Source organism: Leopardus geoffroyi, chromosome B1 (assembly GCF_018350155.1).
Source record: "Leopardus geoffroyi isolate Oge1 chromosome B1, O.geoffroyi_Oge1_pat1.0, whole genome shotgun sequence".
NCBI lineage: Eukaryota > Metazoa > Chordata > Mammalia > Carnivora > Felidae > Leopardus > Leopardus geoffroyi.
In genome coordinates, this window is record NC_059327.1 from 157,824,684 (window position 1) to 157,840,283 (window position 15,600).

The window sequence follows — 15,600 nt, forward strand, 5'->3', positions numbered from 1 at the left end:
TCTCATGGTATAGTGTCTCTAGAGACAGCAAACTATTATTGCTCCCTTTGTATAAGAAAACTTCAGTGAAGTTCACAGAGTTAACTCTTGTGATTATCATCTTTCATTAGTGACTCTGAAAATGTAAAGAAGGTACTACTTTGAGGCATCAGTTAGAATTGCACCCATCAAGTTGGAATGCAGCTTACAGAATCTTACTGGTGAACAAATCTAATTTTTCAAAATTATCTTATTATCTTTCCTAACATCAGGTCTCTGCATACCAAATAAGTTTTATTGTTATCTACATATCAATAAGGATGTTATCATCTTTAGTAAAAGGCGAAAGATTTATGCGATCTGAAGAGAAACCAGAGTATAAGGATGTTATCATCTTTAGGATCATTCTTTGAAAAAATCACTTTTTCATCGGACCAAAGTCTAGTACAAACTTAAGTTAAAAGAGCAATGTCTCAGAGCAGACACAACTTAGAGTTGACTTCTGAGTATTTGTCCCTTATTTTAACAGTTTAACATAGTAATAGTTTGGAACAGAGGAAAACTATGGCCCATGGGCCAAATATGGTTCACTAGCTATAAAGTTTTATTGGAAAAAATCCACTCTCTTTGATTTTATAATCTCCATGGCTGCTTCTGTGCTAAAACAGCAGAGTTGAGTAGTTGCAACAGAAATTGTATGGCTCATAACATCTGCAACACTGTCTGGCCCTTTGCAAAAAAAATGTTTGCTAATCCTTGGTTTACAACACTGGCCGGGTACCGCACTTGTGTGTATCTCAGTTTCTTTGGCTTTAACTAAGGGGTTGTGCTATGTGAGCTCCAAAGTCTCTGCCATCTCATGTGCCTTTATTTCATGCTCACTCGTTCAGCTGTGTCTGGCTTTAAGGATCCAGACTGCATTAACATTCATGTCAATGGTATAAATTTATTTTTCTGCATTTTCCTTTTCTAGTATGACACATTAAATAAATATGGTCTTCTTAGCAGAACAAATGTTAACTGCAACAGGAATAAAGAATTGATATTTTCTGTCTCTAGTTTTCATTCTTTCCAGAAAGGAAAGGAGGAGATCTCAGGTAAAGACAATAAGTCAAAATTCAGGACATAATCATAGGACTATAATTCCTGTTTATTTTCTTATCTTAAACATCTTTGGCAAAAGACACTACAATCAAGATGGCACTCAATATCAATATCCATTTATATTGTTTCAGTATGTAAAGAAATTATCCTTGTTCATCATAGGTAATATATTTGAGTGATATGAGTATAGAGATTACTTTTAGCAAACCTGTTCCTAAGAGGTGAGATTTTATATATACACAGTGATAAATTAACAAGGTTGACTACTGATAAAATGGAAGGAACACTTACAAGATTTCTATATAAAATGTTTGTAAATGAAAGGACCTTGAAATTCATGACAGCACAAAAATGGAACACCATATTACTGATTTTCAACATTCTTATTCCTTTGCACATTTAATCTTCAAGTTTAAAAGACAATAAAATCACCTATTAAATTATGAAGTAGAAGATATATTAAAACAATTCCCTACACTTTATATGCATGTAATCCTAACACAGTTTTTTTTGTGTGTGTTTTTCATTGTTGTTGTTGTTGTTGTTGTTTCTGTTTGTTTTTTAAATAGTGCTAAATGAATGGTTTGAAATTTGGCTTGATTATATCTGAAAGCTGAGGTCACATTGCCACATAAAAGGATATGCCAAACCACGAGGGAAGAGCTACACTTCAACAAAGAGCCAAAAAATAGAACAAAGATCTCTTAAAGCAAAGATAAAACAAACAAAACAAACAAACAAACAAACAAAAAACACTGTTTCTTTAGTGTATAAGGGAAAAAAGAAGTAATTTTGCTTAGTAGCAAACTGATTTAGAATGTCATCTTGACACTCTTTAAAACGAAGTTTTAACTATATTCTATATGGGCATGATTACACAAGCGTACTCTAAAAATCATCCTTCTATGGTTTTCCACCAGGAAGACACTGATTTAACAACAGAAACGCTACTCAGGCTTGTTTGATTCACAGTGTTGGTTTTTGCTCTTCTCAGTGACTATTTTATCTAGTCTCTTAGCTTATTCTTGGATGAACAATGTTTTCTCTGACAAGCTTTGGATTCCTCTAAGAGATTAGAGTGATTTAGTGCAGAAGAGATTGGTGCTTTGCTGCCCTTAAGAAAGGAAGATGCAGATGTGAATGACCTTAAAGGTCTTTGTCCAAATCAGCTTCTTTCCCCCTCCTTTCCTTCCTGCAGGAGGAAAATCAGTCATGTCTACACAAATCCCAATTCCATTAACCTTTCAGCTACTGCTGAGACGTAGTTGTACTAAGGTCCCTAACATTATATATGTCAAGAATTGGCTGGCATGTCCTTTATAAGTCTCTCTTGTAATATCTTGACTATTTCAGATAGTTCATAGTTCAGTTACCTGAGAATATTAAAGTGTGATGAAATTTTTATTTCTAGAATTAATACCTGAACTTGAGGTTCCCTGGAGGGGTAAAGAGGAACAAAAACACACTTTCTCACACACACTTTATATTTAGTTCATTTACGTTATGTTCTTGTAAATTTTCTATGTTGCAAATTCATAGACAATAAAGAGGAAGAAGTACTACTCCAGAACTCTCTCTTGGAAATGTGTAAACTGAAGATATGTAAATTGAGTCCTACTGTTGGGCAGCATACTATAGCAAATATGAGTGAAGACTGAAGACTCTAGAAACCAGGCTACTTAGCCTCTATACCAAATCTCCCTTTAAAAAAAACCAAAGCAACAACAAAACAAGTCATTTTGGGATAATAAGCTAACTTTTCCACACATCAGTTTCCTCAAATATGGGGAATGGGAATAAGCCTAACTAGTGTAGTCACTGTGATGACCACATGAGTCAGTATTTGCCTAGAAATAGTCAACACTTCTCATACCAGGCAGCATGGCAAACATTAACAACTCAGGCAACAATAGATATTGGCGAGGATGCAGAGAAAGAGGATCTCTGGCTGGTGCAGCCACTCCGGGAAACAGTATGGAGGTTCCTCAAAAAATTAAAAATAGAACTATCCCATGACCCAGCAATTGTACTAACACATATTTAACCAAGAAATACAGGTGGGCTGTTTCAAAGAGGCACATGCACCCCAGTGTTTATGGCAGCACTATCAACAATAGCCAAAGTATGGAAAGAACCCAAACGTCCACTGATGCATGAATGGATACAGAAGATGTGGTATATATATACAATGGAGTATTACTTGGCAATCAAAAAGAATGAAATCTTGCCATTTGCAACTATGTGGATGGAACTAGAGGGTATTATGCTAAGCTAAATTAGCCAGGCAGAGAAAGACAAATATCAGATGACTTGACTCATATGAGGAATTTAAGACACAAAACAAATGAACATAAGGGAAGGGAAGCAAAAATAATATAAAAATAAGGAGGGGGAGAGAACATAAGAGACTCTTAAATACAGAGAACAAACTGAGGGTTGCTGGAGGGGTTGTGGGTGGGCAGATGGGCTAAATGGGTAAAGAGCATTAAGGAGGACACTTGCTGGGATGAGCACTGGTTATTATACGTAGGGGATGAATCACTGGCCTCTACTCCTGAAATCATTATTGTATTATATGCTAACTAACTTGGATGTAAATTAGATAAGTTAATTAATTAAATTTTAAAAATAGTAAACACTCATTAAATGGTAACTATAATTATATTTAAGTATGATCACCAAAAATTTAAAAAATACTGATAAAGTTAATATAGCTTATTTTTAATAATGGATCATAAATATCAATTCTAAAAGGATAAAAATAAATAGATTAGAAACTAAAAGGCAAGATTTTTGAGACCTTTCCAAAGTTAATACGATTTCTTATAATCATATTAACCATTTTGAATCTGATAATACTGTATTACTGTACAGATTACAGAACACCAAAGCATACTGGGCTTATAGGATATTTGCATCTCCATTACTGAATAAATAATTGGGTAAACTGCAATGGAGGAAGTGGAAAGGATTCGTGACAGAAGGAAAAGCTGACAGAATGGGCCAGGGAAATATGATTTTTGCAACTATCCTATCATCCAGTATGGGGTCTCTTCTCTCACTTATATTGTCAGCCTTGTTATTCATGTAGGTCCTTCCTTCTCACCTGATGCATACTAGAAGGACTGTTCCCTTATTGAAAGCAAAACACCACCTCTCATGGCCTGCACTCCATGCTAACATAGTCTCCTTTGAGTAAAAACTGATTTAATATTAAGCTCAAGATCTAATTTTTCTCTTTACTTCCTAATAATCTTGTTTTCAATCTTAATAATTTATTGAAATTACTTTTTTCATGATCATTATTTTTGGAAAATCAAATGAAAACTCTTCAAGTTTTATTTGCTTGTGTTTTGTTTTCATCTTTTACCTATCTCTAAGAGTTGTCTAGACAACAGCTCATCTTGATAATCTATATTCCCAGTGTTGATGTTGATATCACTATTCAAGTTAGTCTCTCCTCCTGTGATTTGGTTACTCTTTCTCTCCCATTGCATAACATGTGTTTCCTCCTCTGGAGCCTTCAATATATGCAGCATCCACCAAGGTTATGAACGTAACTTCACTTTAACAAATTATTCTCCTGTGCATTGTATACCATCCCATAACTTCATCTGTCCCATCTATGCAAAGGACTAGAATGTCCCTGACCCATTATGATATCTAATATACTGTGTGACAGAGTGACTTCATGTAGAAAAGACTGAGGCTTTGCTGCCCTTAAGAAAGGAAGCTGCAGATGTGAATGACCTTAAAAGACTTTAAATCAATTTCTTTCTCCCCTCTTTCTTTTCCTGCAGGAGGAAAATCAGTCAACAAGAATAGTAAGTAATGGCCCACTATTGTCTTAAATTCAAATCCAAATACATTATCTATCTTATTTCCTTTTTTGACTAATGGTTCTACAGTTACCTAGTGACTCAGGCTTTAAGCTTGGAGTTGCTTTTAGTTCTTCTCATTTTCTGTTATGTTTAATAATTATTTGTGCAATTGAAATTTGGTTTACTCTAAATGTGTGCCCTACATTAAAGATAATTTAAGGGCTTCTGGTGGCTCAGTCGGTTGAGCGTCTGACTTCATCTCAGGTCATTATCTCACGGCTCATGAGTTTGAGCCCCATGTAGGACTCTGTGCTGACAGCTCAAAGCCTGGAACCTGCTTCAGATTCTGTGTCTTCCACTCTCTCTCTGCCCCTCCCTTGCTCATGCTCTCTCTCTCTCTCTCTCTCTCTCTCTCTCTCAAATAAATAAACATTTTTTTTAAGAAATTAAAATATATAAGGATAATTTAATTATTGCTGCTATGGGATGAACTATATCCCTCAAAAAGCTGTTACAGTCCTAACTTCCAGTACCTCAGAATGTGACCTTCTTTAAGAACTAGAGTCATTGCAGAGGTAGTTAATTAATATGAGGTCATACTTCAGTAGGATGAGCCCCTCTTCCCATATGACTGGTATCCTTATAAGAAATTGAGAAACAGACACACAGGGAAAATGTCATGTGATGACAGAGGCAGAGATCATAATGATGCAGCTGTAAGCAAAGAACACCAGGGATTGATGACCATCACCAGAAGCTAGAAAAGGACAAATAAAGATTCTACCTCAGAGGCTTCAGAGGTAACATGGCAGTAACAACACCTTGGCTTTGGACTTCTAGCCTCCAGAACCATGAGGCAATGAATTTCTGTGGCTTTAAGCTATCCATTTGTGGCACTTTATTATGGTAGCCCTAAGAAATTACTATAGTTGCACTATTCATTTTCCAATCACAAAATAGTTTTGAACTCACATGGTATTCTGGACATTTCACTAAAATTATCTACTTGCTCTGAACTACAATGGTGATTTCATCTATTTTTCTTTGTAGTTTTATCAAATTTTGTTGCATGTATGCTGAAACTCTAATATTAGGTGCATACATGTTTATGATTATTAGGTTTCTTGATAAACTGACTCCATTATTGTTATGAAATGATCCTCTTTATCATGTGTAATAGTCTTTTCTCTAGAATCAATTAACTACTCCAATTTTCATTTGATTAGTGTTAGCATGGTATGTCTTTTTCTATTATTTTAATCTATTTGTGTCTGCATATATAAAGTATCTCATAGGCAACATAAGACAACATTGTGCCTTTCATTTTTAATCTCATCTGGCAATCCCTGTCTTTTAATTGGAGTGTTTAGACCTTTTAAATTATTATAATTTACTTTACATAAATCATCTCACTGTTTGTTTTCTATCTGTCCCATCTGTTCTTTGTAGATTTTCTTTTTCTGCCAAATTCTACCAATAGCCTGTTTTAATAGTCTTAGAATAACAAACAAACAAACAAACAAAACCTGTTTCTCACCCTTTTAAAAGGTTTTAAATAGGTGAAGGGGATTAAGGAATGCACTCGTGATGATGCATGGAAGTGTTGAATTACTATATTGTATACCTGAAACTAATATAACACTGTATGTTAATTAACTAGAATCGAAATAAACAGCTAATAAAAAGGTTTTAAGCAGGATAGAAGAAAAAAAATGCAATAGAGACCAAATGTGTTTCTCAAAGACTACTTATTCTCTAACCTTGACAGAAGATTCACAGTATATTGTTGTGATGTTTACTTTAAACAATACATTAACTTTTAAAGAGATTTAATATTTTAATGTCTTTTAAATATACCCACATAGTCACTATTACTGCTTCTCTTATTTTCTTTGTATAAATCCAGATTTCCAGTTAGTATCATTTTCCTTCTATTTGAAGAAAGACTACTTTTCTTGAAGTGCATGTCTTCTGGTGATGGCTCCTTTTCAATTCTGTTTTTGCATATCTTAGTCTGTATTTCCCCCTCATTTTTGAAAGGTATTCTCCCTAGGCATAGAATGTACCCCGATAGTTGTGATAGTTGTTTTGCTTTGTTTTGCTTTGTTTTCACTCCTTTCTATACTATAAAGGACGTTCCTTACTGTCTTCTGGCTTGCATTATTTTCAAGAAATCTGCTGTAATTCTTGTATTTTTTCATTAGTATGTGACCTCCCCCCGCCCCGAGGCTGCTGTAGGATTTTCCCTTTATCACAGATTTTCTGCAATTTGATGGAGTTTTATTCTTGTTTCTTATGATTATTGCTTGTAATTAGTGTTCTTTAATTTGCTTGTTTTGTAATTATCTTCAACTTTGGAAGATTTTTGACTCTTATTTCTTCAAACATTTCTTCTGCCCTTGACCCTCTGAGGAAATATTACATACATATTAAGCTGTTAATGCATGTGCCCCATATCTCAGATATGCTCTGGTGTTTTCATGATTATTTGTTCATTTTCTAGTCATTCTTTTTATTATCTTTTATTTTGCATCATTTTGATTACCTTCTCTTACGTTCACTAATCTTTTCTGCTGTAGTAACTAATCAGTTATTAATTCTATCTACTCAGTCATTGTAGTTTTCATCTTTAGAAGTTTGATATGGATCTTTTTTATATTTTCTGCCTCTAATTCACATACTTAATTTTTCCTCTAGCTTTGTGAACTTATGGGAAACAGTTATACAGTTGACCTTTGAACAACATGGGTTTGAACTGCACAGGTCCACTTATATATGGATTTTTGTTAATAAATACAATACAGTATTATAAATGTATTTTCTTTTCCTTATGATTTTATTAATAACACTTTCTTTTCTCTAGCTTGTTTTATTGTAAAAATGCAGTATATAATACATATAATATCCAACATGTGTGTTAATTGACTGCTTATGCTATTGTAAAGACTTGTGGTCAACAGCAGGCAATTAGTAGTTGAGTCTTGGGAGAGTCTAAAGTTACACAGATTTTTGACTGCATGGTAGATAGGTACCCATTGTTCAAGGATCAGTTATATCTGTTTTTAATCTTTTTTTATGCTTATCATACCATATTTATCATTTGTATCAATTTGATTAATTGATTTTAATCTCATAATAGGTTATATTTTTTAGCTTCTTCACATGCTTGGCCATTTTAATTAGATGACAAGCATTGCAAAGTTTGTCTTGTTGGCTGCTGGATATTTTGTATTCAGACAAGAATTCTTCAGTTTTGTGACAGGAGCCATTTAATTCATTTATAAATAGTTTGTTCCTTTTGTAATGTTTTTACTTTTTTTGTTGTTGTTGCTGTTGTTAGTTGGATCAAAAGCAAGATTTATTCTATGTCTAATTTTCCTCAACTACTGGGGTAAGATTATTCTGAGTATGATACTTGTTTCTCTAAATTCTAAGGGTTTAGCCTCTGCCTGATAGGAACAGGAAATATTCCCAACCCATAGGAGCTTCAGATATTGTTCCCACTAATCCTCATAGGTGATTTACCACCCAATCCTGGATAGTTCCCTCACACCCATGGGCTAATTAAACTTAAAGAATATCCTTTGAAGATTTTCAGAGCTATCTCTCTGAGCAATTCTCTCTTCTCAGATAGTAGGGCCTGCTAATTGTGGTTTCACTGATGTCTCCAAACTTTTAGCTTCATCTCATACTGTGATGGAGAGTCTCAGGCTACAACTGGGTTTCTCCTCTCTGCAACATAGTTTTAAAATAATAGGCTGTAGCAATTGTCAGCTCACTTTATTTGTTTCCATATCTCAGGTATTATTGTCCTTTACTGCCTGCTTCCAATGTCTTGGGAACTATTGGGGGTTTTGGTTTCCTTTTTAGTTGTTTCTAGCAGAAGTATTAATCATATGTCAATTATTCAATATTGATTGGAATAATTCCCAATATTCCATTTTAAGCTTAGTTTATGGTATGTCATTAGTGTAGGCATGAAAAATATTACTCTACTTTCAAATTTAGATAAAATATATACTATTATACTTCAGCCTATTAAAAATATAGTAATGCTCCTAGAATACTCAAATGAATACTAATAAGTCCATAGGTATAAGGAAACTACCAATGGCCAACAAAATCAAGGTAGAATTTTAGCATAATACAAATAAGAACAAATATGGTAACTTAACACACAATAAGTATACCAATCAATAAACACAATTCTGGTTTGAAGAAATTAAACCAAAATTGTTAGCCATTTAGGAAATGGAGTACAGAGCTAAGATAGAAGATACTTTTTTTTAAAAAAAGTTCTGAAATAAATATCCTTGTCCTTTCTGCGCCTTTAACTACTCAATCATGTAGAAGAATAAAGTTGGAAATATGGTTTATTTATTAAGAAGCACAATTGTATGTGACTACCATTTCTGTGTAAATGGTTGAAAGTATCATTGAAATCTTGTTTTAAAATCATTTAAAATCAGAAATACTTATATAATTAATTCTTAAACAACTAACAAACAACAGATTTGTTTATGACAAATGGATGTTACTATATACACATTATATATTACTGATATAAAAGCAAGAGAAGGACCCAAATTAAATTTTAATATTAATTACACTTTAATGAGCATGGCTTTTTTCTCAATTTTTTTTAGAATTTTTAAATATGAAGAATTTTACTACCAGTGTTACTTATGCTTTGAAATTAGATTTTTCCCCTAAAAATGATTGAGCTTCAGCCTGTAGAAAATATGTTTTCAGTATTTCCTTTCTCTCACCTAAGACTTTCTTCTAATTTACACCTATCTAACAATACCACCTGTATAATGTCCATAATATAGAGTAAGAACCATAGCGAAGGGTTTGATATTAACCTGGAAAAAGAATATGCATTTGTCATGTCAAAATCCAATCTTATTTCATTTTTACTAACATTTGTTCCAAGTTGTCATCATATCCTGATTTCAGTTCTGAATCCTAGGAGAAAAAGGCTAAGTTACATGAAAATCCTAAGAATTTCAGACTCCATAGGAGATTTTTATTAATAAATAGTTACCAGATAACCCAACACATATTTCTCACTTATATTCACAGCACTATCTTCATTGATCATAAATAATTAAATTTCATGCAAAAAGTATCTGGTTTTGGTAAAAGTTTTAATAGTATGGAGAAAATTACAATATAATTTCCTTTGTATTTCTCCATTTATTCCATAAATATCTTTCAAGAATCTATTTTGCCAGGAACATAGTAGGTATTGGAGATTCAAGAATATCTTGAACGGTTTTAAATTCACATATCTTGCTTTCAGTGAAAAATAAATATATTAGATAATTTATTCAATAAAGTATGAAAATGTTGACATAGGATTATATAAGATGTTATTGGAAAATATATCAGCATGACTAACCTTGTCTAGTGGAGTGAATCAAGACCTCATCAAAGAAGTCATCATTTTTATCCACAACAGAAAAAAACTATGTCCCTGATTATGTGGAAAAAAGTTAGTAATGAAACTTTGAACAGTTCTTGAAAACTTTAAAACAATATGAAAACTTGAAAACAATGTACCTAAGATGACCACCATAAATAATTTGATGATAAACCTTTTCTTTAATTACTTCTCCTTACTTCACGCTATTAGATTCCAGGTAACAATGAGAGAATCAATTAATATTCTCAGTTGGAGGAGTTCATTTCTGTTCTTAATATAAATATGCATGAAAGCAGATGGAAAGAATTATGTTTAAACTTAGAAAATCAAAAGGAAGAAATAAGACCACACTTACTATTTATTTCTTTAGTAACTTGCAAATACTCTCACTTCTCCTTTGCCCAAATCCCATTATCTTAACTCACAACATCCTCACCTCCTCCTGTATCATTGCCATGGCATACTAACTACTTTCCCTGGCTCCAATCTTCACTAATTCCAATTTATTTTGCACTTCATTGTATTTTTCTGAATTGCAAAGTGAAAAATTATTTCCCCCCATTGTCAAATAAACTTCAGTGTATTTTTCTGAATTGCAAAGCGAAAAATTATTTCCCCCCATTGTCAAATAACCTTCAGCGAGTCCCCACAATTTGCCAAATAAAAGTCAATCTCCCTAAGACGATACAAAGGGCTCATTAAAATCTGGATCACAAACAAATAGATGAAAAAAATAAATTAATATCTTCATCCTTGTATCCTCAGATGCTGGAATGGTGACTCCCATTGTAGGTGCTCAAAATTACTTGTATTTAAATGCTTGGATATTTAATGGATAAGGAATTTTCCTTGTGGGATTTTTAACAGGTTGTTTCAGTGAAGAACAATAGCAAGATTATTACTGCTGCAGAAGGCGAATGGAGTATTTCATCTCTGAGCCAAGGACAGAGCCTGCCATATAGTTTGCACATCATCAACATTTATTAAGTAAATAAGTCTCAGGGGCACCTGGGTGGCTCAGTCGGTTGAGCGTCCAACTTCAGCTCAGGTCATGATCTCACAGCTTGTGAGTTTGAGCCCTGCATCAGTCTCTAGGCTGACAGCTCAGAGTCTGGAGCCTGCTTCAGATTCTGTTCCTCCCTCTCTCTCTGCCCCTAGCCCACTCGCATTCTGTGTCTGTCTCTCTCAAAAATAAATAAGCATTAAAAAAACATAATAAGTCTCAATAAATTTTCAGACATCCAGGTAGATAGATGGTGAATAAGTGTGATAAAGCAATGGTGTGCATAATACCAGTTACCAAACTAGTAATCAGGGATAGGACTTAGAAACTTAGGAAAATAATTAGAACACTTATAAGTAATAGGGGTGTGTATCAAGGCAAGCGTTTCAGGCAGCGGGTAGCAAGGTAGAAATGTGAAAGGGAATGAAATCTAGGTAGCTCATTAAAGTTGCCACACTTGACAGAGATTATCGCTCTCCAAAGATATATCTGATTATTTAATTGGTTAATGTAATTATATTCCTCGAGAGTGATAACACATTTGCCAGCTCACTTATTAAGGTCAGTTTATCTGGAAAAACTCATTCATTATTGTCCATTCCCACCACCAGAGGTTTCAGGCAATTGGACAAAACCCAGATGATATTATTGCAATTACTGGGTGAAACTACTTGAGTATAACTCAAAGGGACCTAAAGTAGCCAGACACAATATGAATGAGGGATGCGAAAAAAAGAAAAGATTCTACTCAAAGTAAATTGTGCTTGACCTGGGAGTGGTACTGCCTAAAATATTGAGTAAAGCAGTTTATATTCTGGACACAGTACTAGCCACACAAATGTTGCCCACAAGGCCTCCAGCACAGTTAACTCTTCATGTTAATTCACGTTCCCGACAAGCTTATATAAAATAGCACTTCTCTCACATGATACCATCATCTTTTTGTGTTTCAACATACGTTGACTTGCTTTTATTACTTAGCATTATGTTGTACACATTTTATGAGTACAAGGCCTTTATAAGTTTATATACTACTGTATGTCCAGTAACTAAAATAGCACCTGGAGTATGTAAGTGTTCACTAAATAATTACTGAATGAATAAATAAATGAATGGAGGTTTTTAGGGCCCTCCTCTTTTAATTTTTCATTAACTTCCATCACCATTAGAACCAGAAACCATACTAAGCCCAATTTAATAAACGACATGAAAATTAGGAGACATAATTGTAGATGGAAGGCAACGTGTTTAGCATCACTGAAGATCACTGAAGCTTGGAAGTCATACCTTCAGGTATTTGATAACCCCTACAGCTTTTCCATAAGTGAAGTTCAAATCCTATGAAAAATTGTGCTTATTCTTCATAGGGAAAACTGGCATCGTCTAAGAAATATTAAATCAAACTAAGGGTCATCAGAAGTTTTGTTACCTTTGACATGGATATTATTATATTTATAAAACTTTTACTCTATAATTAGGTACACTCTAAACCTGGTAAATCTACTAGGTCACAAGTATAGTCTTTTAAAAAAACTATAACTTATGTAATCAGTAAAGTTATGAGTCCACAAACACATTTAGACAGCATTAATTTATGTATGTTTGATCTCTTTTCTTCCTAACAGTTCAATATGCAGGAAACAGGTATGGTAGAGAAAAGACAAAAATTAAGGTAACTCTACCTGTGATAACACTAGCATTGTGTTTTCATTATTAAATGCAAAGAGCTGAAGAGGAAAGGGTAGGAAACACTGTCATATGTATTAATTACTATACTGATTTAACTGCTTTCAGTAGAAAATATATTTTAGGAAATGTTTTCAGATAGATGATCTCAAACTTTTGTTTGTTTCTTAATAGATAACTGATGTCTGCCTTTAAATATGTAAAACTTATGAAACAAGCTACCTGGTGTATTTTATTTATTCAACTTCCAGAAGATAGGATTTTAATATGACAATAATTGAAACACAATGGTATACATTTTTACCTTGCCTTGTGATTAGAAAGTTGATCTGTACCTATTTATTAAAAAATTGGGCTGTACCCATCATTCTGATAGAACTTTTTTAAGTTGGGAATCTTTGAAAACATACCTCTTATGATACTTTTATATAGGCAAAACTGGTTGAGCTATTCAATAAAATCTCTACCTAAGCAAAAGGGGGAATATTCAAATTAACATTATTTTTAAACATCATTTCTCCATTACATTATTTGCTGCATTACACTGAAGTGAGTTCATTTGCCTTTTTATAACAAAGGTATGCAAAGGTATGCTCACGTCTCCTTTATTTAAAAAGGAAATCACTTTCATGATAGATTTTCATGTCAATCTCAAAATACCTTCTGATTATCACATATATTTAAACTTACATATACCTTAATTTCCTGTCCAGGATATAAAATAAACACTTTCAATGAATGGATTAATGTAAAATTACTGTGAGCAGTTCAGAGTGAAATTCCATTACATCCCCTTAGTGTTAATCAATTAGTCATTTTCATTAGCTACAGGTCATAACCTTGAGTGGCCCCAAAGAATTCAATCCCTAGTCTTATAAAACTAAAATATGCTTATAAATTCAATTTGATAAAACATGTCATATGTATGGTTGATGTAACCTTTTCCTTTTTAGGCTCATTCAAATCCTCCCCCTCTGCCCTTTGGGCGTGCACAAAAGCCTACCTCTGCACATCCACCTATGACATGTGATTAAGCGTGCTTCTAACTGCTGGCATGAGCTGTATACTAAATATTGTACCTATCAAGCTTTTACATGTTTTCATTTTGAAATTTCCATTTAAATGCAAATTCTGCCATTTAAATAGAGTCCTCGTGTGCTTTATTACACTATAATTACTATTTCCCATCTTCCTGGGACCAACTGCAAGAAAGGCCATAGGTCACTTTACCAGCCCTCTAAAGTGCAATTGAAATCAGAAAGTCATCATCGCCAGCGTTTGTGAGTGACACCCATTTGTTAAGGGAGACCTGAGGGACTGATTCAAACAGTGCCCTAAAACCTGTCCTGTCCTGTGATTTACAGGAACAAGAACAAACAAAGCCCACAGCTACAATTTCTTTAGGTCCATGTGAATTAAATAGCTTAGCCAGGATTTGGCACAAATAAATAGCAATTGAAATGCTGCCCTCATTTTGAAAGGAGACACATGCCAAGTGATACAAGCTAATTTCAATGTCAAGGGACAAGCAAGAAACACAAATACATTTAGATATTGTCAGTTCTTATTGAACAAAATGCAATCAATCATGGGTTCAACTGAGTATAAATGTTAGAACTAAAATTTTTTTATAGATTTATCAATACTATAGGCACAAATATAAAGATATATATATGTATTTGAAAGTCCATAGGAAATACAATGAGTTTATAGCATTTTTAACATTTAACTCTTAGCATTCAATAAAGCCTTGAAATTATATATTTCATAAGTATATTTTGTGGCATGTATGTTTCTGTGTGTGTTTTATGGTGGGGGGAACATGGATTGTGGATGACAACCAGGAAAAAAAAAAAGGTATCTATCTATAGGAGGTCAAAATGCTTGTTCAGTTTATGTAAATTTTCTCTTTGAGAGGCTATGTTATACAGTAGAAAGAATATGGATATGTGAATCAGACCAACATGGGTTCAAACAAGATTGCAATTACCAAATTAATGTCCTCAAGCAAGGTATTTAATCTCTCTCTCTGAAATTGGAAACTGAGAACATAAAATATCTCAGAAGCTAACATATAGGGGCATAGACACATAGATAGATAGAGATATAAAGACAGGTATAGATACAGATAACTTGAGATAATAACATCATTGAATACAAGACACATAACATCTTTGGATCTTCAGCATTCCCATGTATTTAGTTCATGGTCATTATGGCCATGCATTACTATTTGAACAGAGAGAAAAGAACCACCACTCTTCTCATATCTTCTTGATTCTTAAGCCTCTCTAATAATAACATGTTTTCAGGGCAACCGAGTGGCTCAGTTGGCTGAGCATCCGACTTCAGCTCAGGTCATGATTTCACAGTCTGTGGGTTTGAGCCCCGTGTTGGGCTCTGTACTGACAGCTCAGAGCAGGTAGCCTGCTTCGGATTCTGTGTCTCCTTCTCTTTCTGCCCCTCCCCCATTCACGCTGTGTCTCTCAAAAATAAATAAATATTCAAAAAAAATTTTTTTGAATATGTTTTCAACCCATTTCATTGGGTTACAAATCCTAGGACCCTGAGTATTGACA